We start from the raw sequence: 17057 nt of genomic DNA, 5'->3' as shown, positions 1-17057 counted from the left end.
GTGAGGAAGAAGAAGTGATTGTGAAGAGATTAGTTGGAAAGAAGAGTGATGTTAAAAAGAGGACTACAATAGATAAGAAATAAGTTAAAAAAAAGAGAGATGTTATGCTTGAGGATGATGGTCTTGTGTGTGTAGACTTAGGGTCTAAAGATGATGAATTATTTTTTAGATCGATTTCTAAGGTTGGTGAAATGGCACCATATTATGATGCTCAAGATGGAGGTTATGATGATTTTGATGGTGGAGAGTCTTGGCACTCTGAAGAAATGAAGACTCCTCCGAACACTGGATGCTACATAGTTGAATGTTGCTATATAAGGGTAGTATCTGTTTACTCTATCAAGGGGCCAATTTTTTGATGTCACTTACACAACTTTAGGGACCAGTCTGAGTTCATTAATACAATATGAGGGACCTTTTTGAGGCTTGATTATAAACTTTTTTACTGGCTTTTTGGTTATGCAGGGACTTATCCATGCAGTTCAGGATGTGTTCCCAAATGTCCGAATTCCATAATTGTACTGGCTTTTTATGCGTATTTTTTTATTATTTTATTCATGATTTACAGTTGAAATTTTGTTTATGTATGGCTGTGAATTTATATGTAGGGATGCCATGTGTGCATGCATATGTCGCATTGACCAGGGCTGATAAAAAGCCAGATGAATTTTGTCATCACTTATTGACCATGGAAGCATACAACAACACCTATGCCTTCAATATAAATCCACTTCTTGGTCAGGCACTGTGGGAGAAATCACCACATAACTGACTTCAAGCACCAAAGTTCAAGAAGAAGCCAAGGCCAATTAAGAAGAAAAGAAGAAAGGATGTTGAATAGGAGCCAAGTAGAGGCAAGAAGCATAATACCTCCATGAAAAGAGTTTATAAAATAGGACATTGACACTATTGTGGTGAAATAGGTCACACCAAGAGAAATTGTCGTAAGAGAGCTGTTGACGAAGAAGCAGCTGCTGATACTGATGCTAATGGAGGTGAGGTCAACAATTCTGCTCCAACTGTTGCTATAAATGGTGGTGATGCCCCACTTGTGCCACAGGCTCAGGTCGAGATTTAGCTTGATCTTAGTCAGCCTGTTTTGGCAGAAATTGATGACTCTCAACAGGTTCATATTATTACTTACCCATATATATATAATTTACTCTTTTAAATTTTCTTAGTCACTTCAAATGTTTCATGTTTCATACATAGGTGCAACCCTTTTCTGTTCGGCCAACCAAACTTGCTCCTAAGAGAAAGTTGTCCACACCCAAAAAGAATACTCCATCAACAAGCACACCAGCTGCTACCACCCAACCAACCAGCACCCTACCTACAAGCACTCTATCTGTAATTATTCCATCTACAAGCACTCTACCAGCAAGCACTCAACCTGCAAGCACTCCATCTGCAAGCACTCTACCAGCAAGCATAATGAGATTTGTGCCTAATCCTGGATTCAAGCTACCCAAAACCAAGAATTAATGACTTAGATTATTATCTTTAGGGACAGATGGTGTCTTTGTTTGTCTGTTTTGGTGAAATAATTTACTCTGTGTGCTTTCTTGATTAGGATCCCAGTGTGAGGAATTTTAGTGTTGGAAACTCATGAGACTTATGTTTTGACAACTCTGATATACTTGGTGACTATTGTTTTGGTTTTATAATGCCTTATTTTGGATGTATTTTTTACATTATGAAACATGAATTATAACTTTCTTGAATTGATCTGTCAGATTTTTATTGTCCTCTTATATGCAATTAAGATGCATTCCAAACACTGTCCATTTTCATTTTGTTTACAAGAATTATATTTTGGATGAATATATTAGTAGTTCATATTGTTTCTCCAATTTCCAAAATATGCAAACAGTAGTGTCAAACACTTTAATTTGTATTTTTTTCAAACAAACTGACAAGTACAACTACAGAAATAACATATGTATGTCATTTGTTTTTGGCCAGATACAATTGGCCAAATTGCCTATCTAACTTTAAGAGAAGAACAGCTGCTGTAATCAGCAACATAAATACAAACACCAAAACTCCACCTACTTTTAGAACCCTAACTTCAGACTCTAATCTTCCAAATTTCCTAGCAATCTTCATCTTTCATTCTTCATTGTCAATTGAAGGGCTTGTTCTACCATCACATGTTATCACATCTTCTTCAAGAGTTTTATCTACCAACAGAAATAACTCACACCACCTCTTACCTACACTCTGCACCTAAGAAAGTGAATCAACCAAGTTTATATCTAGAATTACAGTAAACAACAACAACAACCACTTACATTGTAGTTTGGGCAACCCACGAATGGTCTCCCTGGATTAGAATCCGTCGCTGACCATCGCAGCACTGGTCTCGACCCGCACCCACACTATTGTGGCAAACACGAATCCCTGTTTCTGTTTATTCTCCTCATAATGCTTCCAAACAATAGTGGGTTGTTGGAGCTCCCAGTTGCGTTGCTCGTGCTAGCCATTGTTGTCTGGCTATGAAGATGCTGAAGATAATCCAAGGGAAGAGACTAGAAGAGAATAGAAGGGGCACTGGAGATTGATTATCAACATTTGGGAATTAAGATTTTTAACTTCAAATTAGGGACCAAATTGACTCAACAAAGTTTATTCATCCACGTCAGCTAGCCGTTAGCGTCGCCAGTGTGTCACCCAGTTATCCAGATCAGCTTTCTGGTAACACTAGCTGGAGGAAATGTGTCGAAAGGACGAGACTGAGTTCCGGCGTGCAAATTCAAGGACAAATGTGGGTAACTATTAAATTCAGGGACTACTATGATGAACGAGTGTAACTTCAGGGACCACTCTGAGTCTTAACTCAATAAAATTTGAAATCTACACCATAACATTAGCCCCTCAATAAATATTGTCAAGTTGATCAAGCAAACGTTTAATGAAACATTAATTAATCAAACAATATGTCAAAAATTGACATCAAATTTAAGAATTTGTTAATTTGATTTGATCGAGAGATATATAGAAGGTTTTTAAGACCAAAATCTCATGTTTTCAAAATAACAAGTACATATCAGCAAATCAATTTATGACTAAATTAGTGACTGTGGTCAGTCAGCCAAACACTTTCATTTTATTTTTTAACAAGCAGCGAGTCAAGGTCCATGAAAAAAATTAAACAATAAAACATATCATTAAAAGAATAACGACAACAATGGTTGAGTCACTAACTTGAAACGGTGTCTCAATGAATTTATTTAGAATGGCCAGCTACCATAGGACGTGAATTGTAACCAATTTGTGTTTAAATAATGAACTGCTAAGAAGTGTGGAAGCCACCTCCAACCATACTTACAAAGTAGAGCCACAGAAAAGTGCCTTTCCTTTTAGAATTTCACTACCCTTCTCAACAAGAGACAAAAAACCTGGGATCAAATTTTTGTCCTCTGCAAGAGGTATGAGATATCTTCTAATATTTGTCAACACGTGACTTCCAATCATTGACATGTTAAGGAGATTTAGGTTGACTTGCTGCTCTCTTGGATAACCTTGACAAGGGATGAAGCAAGGTCCTTGAAAGACAGTTTTCCCCAACCAACTGAATGCTAGGAGGGTTAAACCGAACTAAGCGCACTAAGCATCATCCTACAGTAAGCTTCATGCTCTCTTATTTCCTTGCTGCCCTATAGATATAGTAGAGATTGCTAATGACATATTGACTGCTCAAACGTCCCACCCACAACCCTATAGATATAGCATGATTTAAAGGACTAATTGAGTATGAATAGTTTGTAAGGGCAACAGAGGAATTATACACAGTTCATAGTATTTTATAGAAAGGTGTTGAATATAGAGAAAGTAAGAAACGCTACTTGTGCTTACTTACCTTGCCAATTAAAACAAATTTGGCTTTCTTGAAGCTGGAACCGAGCTTTTCATATTCAGGGGCAAGCTTTTTACAGTGCCCACACCTATGGTAACAAAAAAATGGTATGAGAAACACAGATCGAGAATTAGAAAAAAAAAGTGCATCTTATCTTTTTTGGATCGCCATGATGAATCACCCGACAGAGTGAAAACCTGGCATATATACATACATATCTATATATAATGAACTCATAACCTTCAGTTGGCACAAAAAAAGTCTCGTTGGTACCCTCACTCTCTCTAGTGTCAATTATACAGAGATCTTATCATCTAATAACTTATATTAAAGGAATCAAATCAAAGAATATAAAGTTAAACATCTATTAATCTACAAAATCAAAGAGATAAAGGACAATAACACATTCTATTCAAACTGTATGCTTAACTAAACCCTAGATAATGTAAAAATTGAATCAGCAAAGGAACCAAAAATGAATTGGTGATTATTTTATTTTATTACCAAGGAGCATAGAACTCAATAAGTGCTCCTCTGTCCTAACCAACCTCCTTCTCAAAATTATCTTCGGTGAGCACAACAACATCGTCTGCAGAGGCAAATATGACGGCAAGAGCAAACACCAACACTTCCAACACTAAACCCCTGATCCAGATCTGTGCATGCGTCAAAGTGTTAGAGGTGTTCGGGGTTAATTAATGGTCTAATTGTTTTACCTATTTACAAAGATTGAAGCATAAAAGTGGAACCAGATATTGCCAAGCTCAATTTTGTATTCTAATAATCCTAATTCATCCTATCAAATAAATATTTCAGAATAACAGTGACAATTAAATTTCAGCAATGTATATTGAATAAAAAAGAATTGGGAAAAAGTACTAGGTTACGATAGAACACAAATTGGGAGCACAAGAATCAGAATTAAGAGGGAGATTAAGAAACTCGTACCTGATGACTAGAGTGCAATTCAGATTTCAATCAAAATCAGCATTAGTTTGTCCGAGAAAATAATTTAGATCGCGATTAACAATGAGATGAAAACTTGGAAGAGATTCGAGCGATAAAAAAGATGGAATGATGAAGAAGAAGAACGGTGTGTGGTTCTCAGAGGGAATGAAGCACTGAGAGTAGTTTATGTGAGGTTGAGTGGCGAGGCACCAGAGTGTAGATATTTTTGGTTTAGCAGTTTAAGTGCTTGTTTGGGTGTCATTATCTTGATAAAAAAATCTTTTTTCATTTTTATTTTTTAGTGTGCTTGGTAAATTTCTAGTAGTAAAAATAAAAGCACTAGAAAAATAAAAGAAACATCTTTCTTAAGAAGCTGTAATTTACATCTTTTTTTAAAAGATTTTTTTCTTTAAAAAAATATGTTTAAATCGAGAAAAAGAATTACAAAATAAAAACCATGAATGAGAAGAACAAGAATATCTTAGGGAGCTATGAGGACCGAAACTAGTGCTCTTTCTTTCTTATTTCAATCATTGGTCGTTCACCCTTATTATAGAAGAGTGAAGCTTCTTAGGGTTGAAACCTTGCTTCAACATATGTTGATTTTTCTTCTCCCAAGGTCAGACTCAGAAGCGGTGTTCATGGAGAATAGAGAGAAGGCAGAAGCAGTAACATGCAAACATACTTTTTTCTTTCATCCTTTTTCTTCAAACTTCTTAAATCTGGACCGTGCTTTCTTTCTTTGACCCCAAGTTTGTTTGTTGACCGTTGATAAACCTCTAAGCACCTTTGACTTCACAACTTTTATAGTTTCTTGAATGATACTTGAGACACAGAGGATTCTTCACAGTTTCTCATTGAAGCACAAATGAGGAAGTCACCTTTTTGTGATCCTCTGTTCGAATGATATCTTCCCTTTTGTTGTAACCCATAAATTTTTTTCTTCTCACTTGAATTTGAAAACTACTATTTTATTCTTCTTTTTGTCCTAGCTCCAGAACTTTTCTCTTCCTTTCTTCTTGTTTCAAGATTGATGTGATAAGAAAGAAAAGATAAGAGATAGAAGAGATAGTTTGTTGGTTTGGTGGATGTGAGAAAAGATTCAAATGAAATAAAATTTCATGTGATGGTGCCAAGTTAATAAAGTGAATGGATTTGAGTGTTGGACCATCGAATGGGTTTAAGATGGATATGGTCTCAGTTTGGGCTAATTTGTTTCTTTCTTTCACATGGTTCAGCACTTGGCCTTTGGATTAAGACTTATAGCATAATATCTTTATTGAATCCATATTAGGCCTTGTTTATGTTTTTTGGGCCTGAATCAGTTTAATTTAATTTCTGCATACTTAAACAAATTCATCATACAAACAATTTAATAATAATCCTAATAATGTTTAGTCTTTATCTTTATTATAGTTTAGTTCGCTAAACTCAACATATTGGTCCCTCTATCATTTTTAATAAATTTTTTAGAGTAATTACCCAAATCAATTCTTGAGATTTTTAAAATTGATCATTTTAATCCTTTAGGTTTTAAAATACAAAAATTAGTCCTCAACATTTACTTCCGTTAGATAATACAATTTCTTCTATTAGTCGCTAATGGTGACTACTAATGTAGAATGTTAACTTGCACATGTAGAAGTTAAGTGTCCATGTGTATAATTTGGACAATTCAGTTCCGAAATAAAGTACAAAATAGTTTCTGAAAAATTTTAAAAGTCAATAAAATAGTCCCTAAAAATTTTAAAAATTCCAAAACAATCCTTTGAATATTTTTAATTTTTTTCAAAAATCAACATCTTATAATATTTTTATTAATTAAAATAATAAAATATTATTGAAAATATATAATGAATAAAGAATTCAAAAAATAATAAAATATATACTAAAAATAATTTTATTAATTAATATTAAAATATCATATAAAATTATATTATTTAATCATCAATCTATGATACCTACACCAAGATGATATAGAAACCATAATATAACAACTAAATTAAGATATCATTGAATTATGAAGGTCATTATTTATATATCTAAACTCCTAAGATATTGATATCAAATAAACTTAGAAAAATATTCCTAAATAAAAAATATATATTTTTGTTCGTGGCATAATTGCTAACTGTAGTCTGTAGTAGCACAAACAACTTTAACTGTATATCTATTTTGTACAACATTATAACTAATTAATCTCAAAAAATTTTAAGAAATATGAACAGAACATTTGGATTTGCAAAGACATTTATTCTTTAAGTATTGCAAATTATTAAAAGCTTTACATTGAAATTTTATAAATCATCCATGTTGACCTTGTTGTTGACTAAAATTTACAAACTTAACTTCATAGATGACTTGGTTCCCATTTTATGCAATTCCTAAAGTGACAACTTCGTAAATATTTTCATAAATATTCCAATTGTTTATGTAAAAAAGTTTATGTTAAATGAGAGTTCACTTATTTTTTTAAATAATACTAGCTCATTCTCTTCTTCATCATTAAAAAATGATCATAGAATATGGTACCTATATATTAAATTAAATTAATATTTTGCATGGTCAAAAATAAATATAGGTTTATTTATTTCATGTTTATTTAAAATAGTGTCTTTTCAAAATTAATTTATAATTTATTTTAAAATATATAAAAGTTTTTGTATATAAATAATCAAATTTAAAATAAATAGACTAAAAATTTAAAATTTAAAATTTATTAATTTAAAAATAATTATATATAAATCATTCGAAAAGGATTATTTTGAATTTTTAAAATTTTTCAGGAATTGTTTTAAGATTTTTTTTTACTTTTTGGAAACTTTTTTATAATACATCTTAGGGATTGATTTGTCTAAATAACATCTGTGAACACTTAACGATCACGTGTACGAGTTAATATTTCACGTTATTAGTTACCGTTAGTGACTAACAAAAGGATTGTAGCATGTAACAGAAGTAAACGTTGGGAGACTATTTTGTGTATTTTAAAACCTGAGAATCAAAAGTAAAGTGTCTAATTTTAAAAATCTTAAGGACCAATTTGAGTAATTACTCAAATTTTTAATATACATATTAAACAAATAAGTTTCTAATAAATTTTATTATAAGACAATTAACTCCCTAACAAATACATTTATAAAGATAAATTAGTCCTGAGAGACCAATTTGTCTCGAGGATCTCTATAGTAACAAAAATTTGAATAAATAATTATGTTGTCTTTATAGAATTTTTTATATCAACTATTTTAGTCCCAACAAATTTTTATTTTCTAAAAGTCTTTGAAAATTACTATTATTGGATAGATTGGTTCTCAAGACATTTAATTTTAAATCAATTATTCTATATGTGTGTTGGACAAATAAGTTTTTAATCAATTTGATTCTCAAAAAATTCTTTGCAGATCAATTTTAGTATTTATTCTAAAAAAAAATTAAAATTAAAGTTTTCAATTTAAAATTTTTTAAAGACTAATTTAAATATTTACTCTTAATTTTAATATGTTGGTTTTTTTCCTTTTTGTCTATATATTATTTTCTTTTGTTTCTTATTATTTCTTTTTGTGTTTCTTTTGTTTTCTTTTAATTTTCCAAGTGGTCTTATTTTGGTTATGTTCATTGGTTATGAAAGCTGACTGATCTTCAAAATTGTCATTGGCTACCATGACTACTGTGACGAATTCATAGCTGAAAGCACTCCATAAGCTTGTGGGGAAAAATTGATGATGATGTTGATTGATTATGATATCGTGATGGTTGTTCTGAACATGCTCATATCATATTATTGGAGAAATGACATAATTAAGTGTGCTCAAATTTCGAGATATGTTTTTTTCTCTCTCAAAATTGGTGAAACAATTTGTTCATCGTAGTTAATTAGCTGCGATCGTGGATCTGCATAGTAGTGGTCCTGTAAGGGCTATGAAACCAAACTCCCCATTCCACTGTGTCGTAATCTGAAAATTCTCTGTGTTCCTATTTTTTAGAGGTACTGAAATATTGAAATTTTAAAAATAAAGACAGAAAATTTAGTATCAATCTCTGAACTAACAAATATAATATTGAGTCTCAATTTCTCAATTTCTGTCTCAATACCTGAAAACAAACACTATCTTATCATTTGGTTGAGGGGGTTACTAGTGTACAGATGCAATTCTGTACAGATTTACAGATTTTTATCTTTTAGTGGCTTTAAAGCGTGTCATAAAAAAGTGTTGTTTAAATAGAAAATGTTGCTTTTGAATCGTTACTTTGGCTCTGATACCAATTTTTGTAATTATGCTCAAAAAATTAAATGTTGTATTTAAAAATTTTGATTTGTTCATAAATTTTTGCAATTTTTGAAATATCTTTCCTTGGTTGGGTTTGTATTATTATATTCTTCTATTTCTTCTAGCAATTTTTCTATTTCTCTTGTTATGCAATCTATACAATTTTTACAGAATTGTTCTACTTCTTCTCTATTTCTTGTGTAAATATTACTATTCTGTAATCTTACTTCATAATATCTCTTTTGATTTTTCTGAAAATCTAAATCATTTTTTAAATCTTGTAATGTTTGATTTGCTATACCAGGCATTTAGAATATAGGATTTTGTATAGGTGATAAAGGCTCTTGTAAATTTTGTTCGGATTCAATTTGAACAGTTTGTAAAGATTCAGGTTGTATTACTTGAATATTTTGAACATGTATTCTTGATTCTAAAGCTTGTAATGCAACCATGCTTTGAATATGAAGATAATGTAGTCTTCGACTATGAAAAATATGTTTATTCTTAATACTTTCTTTTAGATTTTTAACTGTTTTCTTGGTCTTTATATGTTGTAAAAGTTTTCTTGTTTTAATTATTTTCTTAGTTATCTTTTTAATTTCTACTTCCAAATCTGAAGATTCAATTGTTAGTTTTCTTATTTTCATGGCTATGGCCAAAAATCTTGTTTTCATATTTCTTTTAGTAGTTTTTAAGGAAATAAGTCTTTTTTGGAAATCTTTCATATTGAAATTTCAGCATCTTCTGCCATAGATTCATGATTATTTTCTAAAGATTCTATTATTTTTTCTAATTCTTCGACTTCTTTTTTCAGATTATTATAAGATAATACTAAAGCTTCGAAAGCTCTTTGATTTATTTCAGAAAACCTTAAGTATTTCAAGTGATTTTCTCTTTCAACGAGTTCTTGTTTCTTATTTTGATAAGATACATATATTTCTTCTTTATTTATCGTCATAACTTATTATTCAGAGTTTCATTCAACTTTTCAATTCTTTTTGTTAACTCTTTTATTTCAGAATCTTTTTCTTCAGTTTTTAAATGAGATAAACTTAGAGGACTATTGATTTTAGATTCTCTTATTCGAAAACTAGAAGAACATGATTTTCTTGATGGATCCCTTAATAATAAAACTGGTTTTTCAATAGGTTTGCGACTTGGTGTTTCAGTTTTGACAACCTTTTGGAATAAATCATCAATATAAATTCCTTCTTTGTTTTTAAATTCTATACTATGATGACTATTGGTTAATGCATAGTTTATTGCATATGTAATTGAAAAAGGTTCGTCGTTTTGTTCCATCAAACTTTGTCTATGAAATTTATAAGCTAAGCTTATGGATCTATCAAAATTCTTTGTTGATAAGGGGATAGCATATCCAATATGGGTATTAAATTTAACATTTACATTTGCCAAATTTCCATGAATAATTCCAATTATTTGATCTGTGGGATCAATAATTCTTTTATCACAGATTGCTAAACTTATTGGTGAATTAATTCCTTTCATATATGTTGATTTTACTAAAACTTGAATAGTACTAATATGAATCCATCCGATTTTAGATCTTTTCTGTTGATCTTTAATTTTTTTTATTTGTTCATTTATTTGTTCTTCATCTATTAGAGCTATTTCAAGTTCTCCATTAGCAGATTCTATTTTTACAGGTGCTTCGAACTGCATTTTTCCATAATATATTATGTTCTTTCTATTAAAAATTTCTTTTAACAAACTTTGTTTAAAATTTTCATTTGCTTTGAGATCTAGTTCTGATTTTAAAATAACTTGTTTTTCATTATCAAGTAAAGCAGTTATTTTATAATAATCAGATTCTTCAGTTATTTCCAAATTTTCTAAGTAATTCATAATATAAAAAGATTGAGATGAAGATGTACCTTTCTGGAGAATAACCTTTCTTTATTTATTGCTATTTTTACAATATGTGTTTTGTTCTCCAGATGGGAGATTTACAATTTAACTCCAGAGGGGAGTTTAAACTAATTTTTCTAATGACTTTGGTGGTCAGACTTCAGAATCGCCTTGGCTTCTTCCTCTTTGCCCTCCTGGCTTGTGAGTACTTCTAGCCTCCTGCTCTCTGATTTCTGATGCTCTATCAAATAACTTAGCACTCTATTTATAATGGTTGGGTTTGATGGACAAATCCCATCCTTACCCTTCTTATGACGTCATTGCTTACGTCATTGAGCAATAATTCGCACCAACTACATTATTGGTGCTTTTGTGACTTAAGCTCTTACGTCATTCAACAATAATGTTGATGGATGACTCAGATGTCTCATCCTCTTCTTTTCCCACGTGGGTGGGGTCTTCAGCATTGTTGCTTTCTTCAGACATTTCTGAGGTGCATAGCTGGCACCTATGGTCTTCTTTGTCTTTTAGTAAATGGCATAGATTCCTTCTTATCCCGTCAGGGAGCTTTTCCAGTAATCCAGAAAAGTTGTAAAATGCTGATTCGAAATCTACTAGGAGTCTCATTTCTCTTGATTCAATTTGGTTTTTCTTACTAGAAACAATTAGAGTGTTTCTGCTTTTATAGTTTATTCTTGTTCTGGATTCTTTGTTTATTTTTTGGGCTCTCTCGAAGACTCTTGCCAATGTACTGGCCAATCTTCCTTCGTCACTATAAATTGATAGATCTTGAACTTGTTCTATTGGTTGAAAGTCTCCGGGGAAGACTGACATGAAAACTACTTGAAATGCTGGGATTAGACATTCTCCTTCTTCATTGAAGATTGGTTGACTACTTGTGAATTTTAGGGATATATCCCTTGGTTCTCTTGCATCAATCATACTTTTAAACTTTTTCACTGCATCTATGAAACCTGCAGGAAATTCTTTAATGATATTTAAATTGTCAAAAATTAGGATTGTATCAATTAATCCGTATTGAAAAAACTGATATGTATCAAAGGGTGAAGCCTCTGGAAAGATTACCAGCTTTGTTAGCTGTTCTTTGTTTATGGAATAATATCCCAATGTTGCTCTTTTTTCTAGAGTCCAGTTTAGAATCAGATTAAGGGTTTCTCTACAGTTTGATCTGCAGACCCTTTTCTTGTCATTTATTTCGGCCTTTGTGGGAATATTTTTTAGCATTCCTGTTCGAACTTGGACTGGAGTCCTTTGGGCTTGGACTGGAGCTTTGTCAGCTCTTTTTAGAATTTGCTCTGGGTGGAGCACTTCATATTCTCTGAGGGATTCTTTTGCTTCGTCTATTGTCAAGAATCCTCCTTTGTGAATAGTTTTGGGCTGATGGGTGAATGGGGCTGCTTTTGCCCAATCATCATAAACTCCTTTCATTGGGCCATTGTAAATAACATAATATTTTTTGTCCTGAGTCGATTTTTTAATTATTTCTGCCAAAGTTTTATTTTCAGAAATTTTTTCAATTTTTGGTTGGTCCACCACGCTTAGCTGGCTGAACTCTGATGGTGTTGTCAGCATTGGTATTGGAGCAGGTAATGTTGACTGCTGGGTTACCTTCATGGCTTCCATGGCCTTCTTAATGGATTGAATTTGAGCTCTTAGCTGCTGACAGTGATTGCATCTTTCAAGCTCTTGTTCAAGCTTCTGGATTTCTTGATTCATTGTGTTGACAATGAACTCCATTCTCTTGTCAATGTATCTGCAATAATATTTTTATTTCCCTTAATGTACTCGATTTTTATCGGATATTGTAATAAGAACATTTGCCATCTTACCAGACGACCCTGATTATAATCAGATTGTAAATTATATCTAATAAAACCTGTTAAATAACTTGAGTCTGTTCGTAATGTAAATTCCTTTGGAAGTAGATCAATTCTCCATTTCTTAATAGTTTTTATTGCTGCTAGAGTTTCTTTTTCATGGGTAGTATACCTCTGTTCTGTTGGTGTAAACGTTCCAGAAATATATCTGCATAGTAGTTCCTTTGAGGAATGTTTAGAATCTAGTGATTCTTTTTCTTTGTTCAAGCTTTTTTCAGCTTTTTTAGCTTTTAGACAGCCTGACCAGGTTTTGTCTGAAGCATCTGTTTCTACTATTAAATAGTCATCTTCTTCTGGAATATAAAGTTCTGGAAGATTTTTACAAAGTTCTTTAATTTTTTGAATCTGCAGGCTATCTTTTTCTTCCCATTTCCAAATCTTTTTTATACTTATTTTTGAAAATAAGTTTTTAGTATAATCTGTTATATTTTTTAAAAATTCTTGTTCAGAAATATAATTTATGCATCCTAAAAATCTTTGTAATTGTTTTCTATCTTCCATTTTATCAGGAAATAAATCTACTTTCTCTAATACATTTGGTTGAAGTTTTAACTTCCCTTCAGTAGATAGAATTAATCCAAGAAATTCTATTTCTTGTTTTGCTATCTTAGCTTTCTTTTTACTAAGGACTAAACCTTTTTCCTTACATCTTTCTAAAACAATTAGTAATTTTTGAAGATGATCTTCTTTATCTTGTTTTGTAAAAATTAGTATATCATCAATGTAAACTAGAACAAAATCATTTAAATCTTTTAAATTTTCTTCCATAAACCTCTGATAAATACCTGGAGCTTGTTTTAGTCCAAATGGTAAGACATTCCATTCGTAGAGTAATACTCCTGTTGATTCTTTTGTTGGACAAGTAAAAGCAGTTAATTTCTTTGTTTCTTCGTCTAAACGAAGTTGCCAATATCCTGATTTTGCATCGAGCGATGAAAACCAAGTTGCTCCTTTGATTTTTTCTAGAATAGAATCCTTTCTTGGGAGCTTATGAGCATCACCTATAGTTGCTTCATTCATTTTTTTGTAATTAATAACCATTCTTCGTTTTCCTCTTTTAATTTCGTTATTGTTTTCAACATAGAAAGCTGGGGCCGCATGAGGGCTTTTACTTAGTCTTATAATTCCTTTATCCAAAAGATCCTTACATTCAGATGAAAATTCTTCCTTGTCTCTAGCTGAATAGGGAATTCTATTTGGAACATTTATTTCTCTTGTAGGATCCTTTAATTTAATACTTATTAATTCTTTGTTTGTATTTTTAATATCTAAAGGATTTTCAGCACATACTTCATTTAAAAGTTCTTCTATTTTACTTTCAAGGTCATTTTTTGGAATTTTTATCTGGAAGTATAAGTTCAAATAGCATTCTTCTAAAATTGAAAATATTTTAAATTTTAAAATTTCATTTATAGTAGTAGTCGGGATTTTTATTAGTTTTGCCTTTTGATTTAGAGAAGAATCATATGGGGCTTTTAGAACTATATATGTTAATTCTTGGATAAAAGGGTGATATAGTTTTAGGAAATTATTCCCTATAATAAAATCTATTCCAGATTCTAATTTATATAGATGGAATAATGAATCTGTAGTTCTGAATGAAGATTTCAACCATTTCTGCTTTTAAATTGACTTTGTGTATGGATTTATCGGCTATTCTAATTCTTAGTGGATTTTCTAACTTTTTCCAGTTAAGTTTTATATTTGAACTTGCAAAACATTTTGTTGCCCCTGTATCTATGAAGGCATTAATAAACTTTTCTGTAATTTTTACAGTAATAAATGTAGCGCTATTACTCACTTCCTGAGTTTGTTTCTGAGTCTGTTTCTGAGACATATTTAAAAATATATTTTAGTTCATTATCAGATTCTTCTAAAGGTTCCATAAAACAAGTTTTTGCAACTTCCAGTTGTTTAGTTAGGTCTTTTTTATCCTTCTTTTTTGGACATTCATTTGCATAATGTCCTTCTTCTTGACAATACCAACATTTGCAGTTTTCTTTTTTATTTGGGCAATAGTTCTTTTGTTTTTTATTGATACTTCTTTCCCTAAAATATCTTTTTTTTCTCCAATTTGGATAATATTTTCTTTTTCTAAAGTAATATTTTCTTTTTCTTTGAATATTTTTGTAAGGATGGTATTTTCGAATATTTTTATTAGAACCATATTTTTGAGGAATTTCCTCATTGTCTTGACAACAAATTCTAATTATATTATTAAATCTTTTCTGAGTAGCTTCTTGCATACAGCGTTCTTTTATTTCCTCTCTTATAGCAAATGTTGCTCCACCGAAATTATTTTCAATTGTTTTATTATTTATTTCTCTTATAAATCTTCCCATAATAATTTCATTAACAGGATATGGAAGTTTTGTAATATACATGCTAAGATAATGTTTTTTATCTTCTTCTTTTAGTTTATAATAATATATTCTGTATTCACAAATATAGGATTCTATATAACAAAGATCGAATATCTGAATATTGGCCAAATGATTTTTTGCTTCTAAATACTCTTTTTCAGAAATTTCATTTCTATGATCTATGACATTTTTTCCAAAGAATTCTTTATATAAAATTCTCATTATGTGTGCTATTTTATCATAAGCTGTTGTCTTTTCATCTAATTCTTCTATTATTTTATTATCTACTGATAACATATAATTTCTTATAGTTCCTTTTGTGTGGAAACCTATGAAATTCCAGATATCTAATCCAGATAATTCATTTAATTTTGGGTTTGTATAAGCTTCTAATAAAAAGGAGTTCATCCAATCTTCGAAAATTTCTTTTTCGTTCCTTTTGCAATCTAGATCAAGCATTCTTTCCCCTTCTAGTTCTTGAATTTTTGGAATATATTTAGATGGTATTTTAGTATATTTTGAATTTTTGCTTATAAACCCTTTTTTGAAAGCATAATTTTCAAAACCTGTTTCCCATTTAAATTGGGTTTGATTACTATTCCCAGATGTTCCAGCTTCATCCTTTACTTGTACTGGATGTACTGGTTCTTCATCACTTGAATAGTCTAAAACATATTCTTCTCTTTCAGAAATTTCTGGCTCTTCTTTAATCTGAAAACCTTGTTCCATAAGATTGTCTTCTTGAGCCATTTTTAATTGTTTAAAAAGCATTGTAACTTCTTCTAATTTTTCATCAATATTCATAATTTTAGAGGTGGTCTAATCTTTAGATTTGTTGTATCGATTTTATTTTGGACTTCTTCTTTCTTAGGAATTTCTTTATGGAAATGTTTATCAAGTATCTGTTCAATTTTATTTATTATATTAGGCTCTTCTTTTTCTTTATTTTTCTGAAATTTTATAGAAACTAATATCTCTTCAAGCATATCTATTATAGAATTTAATTGTGGATTAAAAGTATGATGAAGATGGGGATAATTATCTCCATGATAACATTTTTTAGAAACTCCGTGTGAAATATAAGTTTTTTCAGGTTTTTGAATTCCTTCAATAAAACTTAAAGTAAAATTAAGATTTTGAGAAAAATCATTTTGTATTGATTTTAAAAATTCAGTATCATTACAATTAACATTAGTTAAAATCATTAGCTTTTGATCTATTAATTGTGATAAATTAGATATTTCTTTTCTTAAATCTTCTAATCTACTAAGATTTTCCATTAGATGACGCTTTTCTTTGTTACACTTTTAAAAATGTGGCTTTATGATAAAAAGTGTGGTTTAAGCAAAAATCTTTAAAATCTGTATGGTTTTTGTCTTCTAGTGATCTGTACCTTAAAATTCTCCTTTGGTTGATTGGTTTGTTCCAATATGTGGTGAACTGTTGACTTAGAAACTAGAAAGATATATATTTCTTGACAAAGATTAAAATTTCTTCAATGATGAGGTAATAAATTAGAATCAAATCAATCAATAGAACCGAAAAAAAAGTTATTTTCTTAATAACAAAAATATAGAGATAAATACGATTCTTTTAGTCTCTACAATTCGGAATTAAAATTAAAAACGTCTCAAATTTTGTTTTTTTTTTGGTTCAAAATGATCTAAACGTTATATTTAATGTTAAAAGCTTCAAATCATCCTTTTAATAATTTTATTTTTTATAAAATTTGATAAATAAAAAAATTCTTCCTTCTATCTTTCATCATTCTCCATCATCTATCATTCTATCATCTTCTAAAATCACCACATTCCCACCATATTTTCACATTTTCGATCCTTTCAAATCA

The sequence above is a fragment of the Arachis stenosperma genome, chromosome 6 (assembly GCF_014773155.1).
Source record: "Arachis stenosperma cultivar V10309 chromosome 6, arast.V10309.gnm1.PFL2, whole genome shotgun sequence".
Taxonomy (NCBI): Eukaryota; Viridiplantae; Streptophyta; class Magnoliopsida; order Fabales; family Fabaceae; genus Arachis; species Arachis stenosperma.
Note: the sequence above shows the minus strand (reverse complement) of the source record.